At 36.9% G+C, this 7,705-nt stretch overlaps 1 pseudogene; it reads left to right on the forward strand.

The window, feature by feature from the left end:
* The window catches only part of LOC110266674, a 6,286-nt pseudogene continuing 1,246 nt past the window's right edge, over positions 2,666-7,705 (forward strand).

Below are 7,705 nucleotides of genomic sequence, written 5' to 3' on the forward strand. Positions count from 1 at the left end.
CCGATTTTACCGTTATGCCCCTAACGTTCTTATAAATATTTTCCCTCTCTTTCGTTGTTTCGTTTCTGCGATCTTTCAAATTTTCCTTGCCTTCGTTCGTGCTGCGTTCTTGCGTCTTCAAAGGCTTTTTGCTTCCAACTCTTATTTCCGGATAAAGGTTAGTTCTTTAATATGCCTTTGTAGATAAATTTGGTTTGTAGACTTTAGTTTCGCATCCTCCTCCCTTTAGAGACCGTGTTGGTGACATTTCTTTTCCCCTTGTAGGTTTGTTACCCCCCTTTTTTATAAAAAGAAATGGCTTCTGTAGATGATTGTGCTTCCCTTCGGATTTTCTGGGCTTCTTTTTCCTCCTTAGGGAGGATGTCGAATTTTAGGTATTCGACTAAGGGGTTCATCCATCCGAGGTTTAATCCGACCACTTCAAAGACTTTTAGTGTGTCTTCTGTTTTTACCACTGAGGGTTCCTGGAGGGTCTCTTGAATCAAGCTTTCGTTATTTCCTCCTGGCTTGGTACTTGCTAGCTTGGATAGGGCGTCTGCTCTGCTGTTTAGATCCCGAGTTATGTGCTTCACCTCAGTTTCTGTAAAGCGCCCCAAGAGCTTTAAGGGAGAATCTTCTCTATCGCCTTGGGAATTCCGACCCTTGAGGGAGGATTCTAACTTTAAGAGTTTTCTTTCTAACTCTTTTCGTCGCTCCATCTCCTCTTTTAGGTTCTTTTCAGCTTCCCTTTGTCGTTCCCGCTCCTGCTCTAGCTACTCGAGGCGGCTATGAATTAGCCCCATAAGCTCACTAGCGAGAGGGGGTCCTTCTTTTTCTGACTCGCGCCCCCCCGAGGAGTTTGCCTTCGGATTTTTGATTCCGGAAGTACCTTCCTTATTTTGATCATTAGCTTCCTGGTGGAGGTTCTGATCTGCTTCATTGTTTCCAGTGTCAATTTTATAATTTTCCAATAGTAATGGTACAAAACTTTAATAGTCTTAATCAATTAAATTTAATACCTATTATTATTGAAAAGTAACGGTTACATATAATTAATATTTATATTAAAACGGTAATAGTAACTATTTTTAGTTGCAAATATTTAAAAAGTTTTTATGTAAAATTGATGGTTAAAAATAGTTAGATGATGACAGATAAAAGAAGAAAGGAAAGAGAACGACACCAACATTTATTGATACGAGTTCTATGGGATAAACTGAGAACTGTCATATGCCAATTGGTCCAATTACAAGAGCAACAACTAAGAGAATAAAAGAAGGTTTTGCAAACATGGCTAAATCATGTGTTTAGGAGATGCATCAAGAATTGGGCAAGACAATGATTAACGATTATCAAAAGTCACACGTCTTACTATTTTACAAGATGCATTGAAAACCCTCATTAGTTAAGATGAATTAAAAGAGACATCACTTTCTTAGAATTTATTCTATGTTTATTTTATTTTTTTGTTATTTGATTGTTTTAGGCCCAATTATGATTTGTCCCATATTTTATTCTAGTGAACTTATGAGTTAGGGATTTAAATTTAAGAGGTATAAAAACCCTCTAAAACCTGGTAACTATTTCTTTTCCTTAATTTTATGAATGAAATTTTCTTTGAGTTTCTTTGAGAAACTTGGGTGTGAACAGGTGAGGTAGAGTAATTCTCTTAGCTGTATCAGGAAATCAAATTGAGGTAGAGGAGTCCCTTTCTTTGATCTTCTGTCTTATCCTGGGTTACGTTCCGTATCATTTGGTATCAGATTTCAGGTATTAGATTAATTTTCATTAGTCTACGTTCACCCTTTTTGTGTTCTATATAAATTTAAAAAAAAAAAATTTCCAGCCATGCATAGTCACTTTATCCTTACGTCTTGTTCTTTTCTTGTTTATTGGCTTTTAATTCCTTTCCCTAGGATTACTCTCTTTCCTTGCTGCCTTTGTATTCATCATTATTCTTTTCGTCTTTCATTTTTATTACTTTATTATCATTCTTCTCATTATTAGTAAAAAAAAAAAAGAGTATGCACTTTGAAATTTCTTCTTATAATTAGTAAATTTTCTTTTGCCAACACACCTTGAATACCTACAAAAAAAAGACAAAAAAAAACAAAAAAAGAGTACATACTTGAGATTACATACTTTGAAATTTATACAGTAGCACTCAAGCAAAAAAAAAAAAACACACAAAAAAAAGCTTATTTTTATTTTTTTTATTATTCTTATCTTTTGTCTTTTGTGTCTTTGTCCCTTTTTATTATTCTGTCCATCTTTTTCTCTTATCGTTGCGTCGGATTTTCTCTATCTTTTATTTTTATTTGATTTCTAAAGTGCAACAGTCAAAGAGATTCAAGAGTGGTAAAAGGCAAGAGTGGTAAGTTCAATCGAGGGTAAAAGCCAATTTTGAGAATAAACACGAGTGTCCATCTTTGAGTGAAACACGTGAGCGAGTGATTGTGAGGTCCTTTTATAACATTTTTGTTACAGGTTCATTGTTATGGTAGCTCATTCCGAAGATACTTTAGTTGACATGGAGTTGATGCAAAGGGCCATTCAACACTTAACTAATCGCTTGACTGAATTGGAAGCATGGAAGTAAGAGGTGACACAGACACTATCCAAGATTACTAAACAAGGACCTTTCCGGAATCGGCATCAGAATCATGTACCTTCTGATGATGACTCTGATGGGGTTATAACACCTCGACCTAAAAGTCAAGATAGCAATATCAACGTCATCAAGATGCAAATACCACCATTCAAAGGGAGAAATGATCCTGAAGTTTATTTGGAGTGGGAACGTAAGGTGGAAAGAATTTTTGCTTGTCATAATTACTCTGAGGCAAAGAAGGTTCGTTTGGCAGCAGTTGCATTCTCTGACTATGCCTTGCTTTGGTGGGATGAACTAGTGAAGACACGACGGTGGAATGATGATCACCCTATAGAGCCTTGGGATCTTATGAAGCGCCTCATGAAGAAACGATTTGTGCCTTCGTACTACTACAGGAAAGTGCATCAGAAGTTACATCGACTGACTCAAGGCTCCAAGTCCGTTGAAGACTACCATAAGGAAATGGAAATGCTTATGATTACTGCCAACATAGAAGAGGACACTGAGGTTACTATGGCACGATTTGTGGGTGGTTTGAATAGAGCAATTGCTGATGTGGTGGAGTTACATCATTATGTGGAGATGGAGGATTTGGTCAGTATGGCAATGAAGGTGGAGAGGCAACAACAAAGAAGAGCACCAAGAGGATTATCGCATGCTAATCCGAAGTGGGAGTCTCGTAGTGCTGACACAAAAAATACTAAGGGTGTTGAATCCAATGCATTGCTTGATGCTACGAAGAAGAAAGGTAATTCTAACTCTTCTTCTGCTACTTCTAGACATCGAGATATTAAATGCTTCAAGTGTCATGGTATGGGTCATTATGCTAGTGATTGCCCAAATAGGAGATTGATGGTTATTAGAGGAGATGATATTGTGTCTGATTTTGATCATGGTGATGACTCTGATCATAATAGCATGCCATCTTTGGAGGATTGTTCTGATGGTGATGTTGAGTATGCAGTCCATGGTGAATCTCTTGTTGTTAGACGTGCTTTGAATTTGTAGGTGAAAGAAGATAGTCTAGAGCAACGCCACAATCTTTTTCACACTAGATGCTTGGTGGGTGGAAAAGTGTGTAGTCTAATTATTGATAGCGGGAGTTGGACTAATGTGGCTAGTACACTTATGGTGGAGAAATTGGTTTTGACATGTGTTCGACATCCTAAACCATATACGTTGCAGTGGTTGAATGACAGTGGAAAGATCAAGGTTGACAAACAGGTGACAATTGCATTCTCTGTTGGCAAGTATGTTGATGAGGCATTGTGTGATGTGGTGCCAATGCAAGCTTGTCATTTATTATTGGGGCGACCTTGGCAGTTCGACCGTCGAGCATTTCATGATGGTTACACGAATCGATTCTCCTTTGATTTTAATGGTCGCAAGATCACTCTTGCTCTTTTATCACCTAAGGAGGTTTACCTTGACCAGTTGAAGCTTCAACAGGATACCAAGGGGAACATGGGATGTGAGATCAAAGAAAAATATAAGAGAAAAGAGGCTATGAGAGAAAAGAATATAGCAAAAGGCCCAAAGGTGAGTGAAAAGAAAGAAAAGAGTCCATGTCATGAGAGTAGTACAAATACAAAAAAAAAATTTGAGAAAGTTGAGAGCAAATTGTGTTTCTTTGCAAAAGAGAGAGATTTAAAGAGTGCTTTAATAGGCAAGAACGCTTTGTTTATGGTTTGGTTTAGGGATATTTTATTCTCTGACACTGACCTTAACCCAAATTTGCCAAATAGCTTTGTCTTTTTGTTGCAGAAATTTGCCGATGTCTTTCCTACTGACGTACCACGTGGTTTGCCTCCATTACGTGGGTTTGAGCACCAAATTGATTTTATTCCTGGTGCTAGCATTCCTAATAGACTAGCCTATAGGAGTAATCCTGAAGAGACAAATGAGCTTCAAAGGCAAGTGGAGGAGTTATTAGCCAAAGGTCACATCCGGGAGAGTATGAGTCTATGTGCTGTACCAGTTTTGTTGGTTCCAAAGAAGGATGGTACTTGGCGAATGTGTGTGGATTGTCGTGCAGTCAATAAAATTACGGTAAAGTATCGTTATCCTATCCATAGGTTAGATGACATGCTTGATGAGTTATATGGTGCATGCATATTCACTAAAATTGATTTGAAAAGTGGGTATCATCAAATTCGAATGAAACCAGGGGATGAATGGAAGAATGCATTTAAAACAAAACATGGGTTATATGAGTGGTTAGTAATGCCTTTTGGGTTAACTAATGCCCCTAGTACTTTTATGCGTCTAATGAACCATGTTTTGCGAGACTTTTTGGGTAAATTTGTTGTTGTTTATTTTGATGATATTCTCATTTATAGCACTTGTTTGGATGACCACTTGTCACATGTTTCAGCTGTTTTGGAAGTGCTTCGAAAAGAAAAATTATATGCTAATCTTAAAAAGTGCACTTTTTGTATTGATCGAGTTATATTTCTTGGTTTTGTTGTGAGTGCGAGTGGAATTGAAGTTGATGAGGAAAAGGTAAAGGCCATTCGTGAATGGCCAACGCCTAAGAATGCTTCTGAGGTACGAAGTTTTCATGGGTTAGCTGGGTTTTATAGAAGATTTGTAAAAAAAATTTCTACCATTGCTGCGTCTCTCACAGAGGTTATAAAAAAGGATGTTGGATTTAAATGGGAAAGGGAACAAGACATTGCATTTCATACCCTAAAAGACTATTTGTGTTCTGCTCCTATTCTTGTTTTACCTAACTTTGATAAAACCTTTGAGATTGAATGTGATGCTTCTGGGATTGGTATAGGTGCTGTTTTAATGCAGGAAAAACGAGCCATTGCCTTCTTCAGTGAAAAGTTGAATTTAGCTTAGCGTAAATATTTAACATATGACAAAGAATTATATGCTTTGGTTTGGGCCTTAGAGGTTTGACAACACTACCTCTTACCTAAGGAGTTTGTGATTCACACGGATCATGAATCTTTGAAGCACTTAAAAGGACAAGGTAAGCTTGATAAAAGACATGCTAAATGGGTGAAATTTATTGAAACATTTTTCTATGTGATTGCCTTTAAACAAGGTAAAGATAATGTCGTTGCTGATGCTTTATCTCGGAGGTATGCTTTGATTACTACACTTACCTCTAAGTTATTGGGATTTGAGTTTTTAAAGGAGTTGTATGTCACTGATTTTGACTTTTCTGCTATTTATGCCTCTTGTGAACATAGTGCATTTAACAAATTTTATAGACATGAAGGTTTTCTGTTTCGTGGTAATAGAATTTGTGTGCCTGCTTGTTCTATGAGGGACTTACTTGTTCTTGAATCACATAATGGGGGTTTGATGGGTCATTTTGGTGTGCATAAGACATTGGATGTGTTATCTGAACATTTTTACTGGCCACGCATGCGTAGAGATGTTGAAAAATTTTGTGCTAAGTGTGTTGCATGTAAACAGGCTAAATCTAAGTCTTAACCACATGGTTTGTATGCCCCTTTACCTATTCCTATGCATCCGTGGGTTGATATTTCTATGAATTTTGTTCTTGGTTTGCCTCGAACAAAAAAAGGTCGAGATAGCATTTTTGTTGTGGTAGACAGATTTAGTAAAATGGCTCATTTTATTGCATGCCATAAAACTGATGATGCAACAAATATTGTTGATCTGTTCTTTAGAGAGGTTGTGCGTTTGTATGGTGTTCCCCAAACTATTGTTTCTGATCGTGACGTAAAATTTTTGAGTCATTTTTGGAAAGTTTTATGGGGTAAATTAGGCACAAAATTATTATACTCTACTACTTGTCATCCTCAAACTGATGGTCAAACTGAAGTAGTAAATAGAACTTAGGGACCTTATTACGTGTTTTTGTTGGTAAGAATTTGAAAACTTGGGAAGATTGTTTACCTTTTCTTGAGTTTGCTTATAATAGAACTATTCATTCTTCTACTGGGTTTTCTCCTTTTGAACTTGTTTATGGTTTAATCCTTTAACTGTTTTGGACTTATTTCCTTTGCCTTTGAGTGATATTGTTAGCTTGGATGCAGAAGGTAAAGCTGAAAAGGTTAAAGCAATGTACTTGAAAGCACGTGAATCGCTTGAACAGAAAAATAAGTTGATAGCCCAACGGGTGAATAAAGGTCGAAGACAACTTATCTTTGAACCTGGTGACTGGGTATGGGTTCATTTGAGAAAGGAGAGATTTCCTACTCAAAGAAAATCCAAGTTAGACCCTAGGGGCGATGGTCCATTTCAAGTGCTCGAAAGGGTCAATAATAATGCTTACAAGATTGACCTTTCAGGTGAATATAATGTATCAGCTACTTTTAATGTCTCTGACCTATCTCCTTTTGCTTGTGATGCAGATTCGAGGACGAATCTTTTTCAGGAGGGAGGGAATGATACGAGCCCTATGGGACAAACTGAGAACTGTCATATGCCAATTGTGTAATACCCGGTCTAACCAAAATTAATTAAATAATAAGTTAAATAAGAGCGAATATGGTTGGAAGATTTGGCAATTGGAATTTGATAATTCAAATATGATATTTGGATTCAGTGAATTTTTCCGAGTCGGAAAACATAGTTTTCTGCGTAAAAGCGCGCAGTGGAATTTTGACCGGCAGTACCGGCTGGTATTAATTTGTGGTTTATGCATTTAAATTATGATATTGGGCCGGAGGCCGTGGGTTTTGGGTCGGAGGCCGAAAAAAGGTGATAAAGGTAAGTTGATGTGTGCATTGTATGATGACACAAGTGATTGGATGAATTTCAGATAATGAATATATGAATGATTGGGTTGGTTATTGAATAATAAGGTTTGAGGAGTTGAGGTGTGGGATTTGGTAAATTTGGGTGCAATTATATAGATGAGGTATGTTTGGTTTTGGTTGAAATATATTATATGGTCATATATGTGATTATGATTATTGATGCCTTGATGGTATGATGATGCATTAGAGATATGTTTGTCGTGATATATGCTTGAGGAATGATTAAGGTTGATTTGTGGGTGAAGCCACGTGATAGTGAGTACGATATTGATTATGTATAATGATGGTTGATTGGAAATAGTATTGTTGAAATTTGGCATGAGAAAGAGTATATGATATGTAAATGTGTTTGAGTTTGAGAAAGTGTCAA

Source organism: Arachis ipaensis, chromosome B01 (genome assembly GCF_000816755.2).
Source record: "Arachis ipaensis cultivar K30076 chromosome B01, Araip1.1, whole genome shotgun sequence".
Classification (NCBI taxonomy): domain Eukaryota; kingdom Viridiplantae; phylum Streptophyta; class Magnoliopsida; order Fabales; family Fabaceae; genus Arachis; species Arachis ipaensis.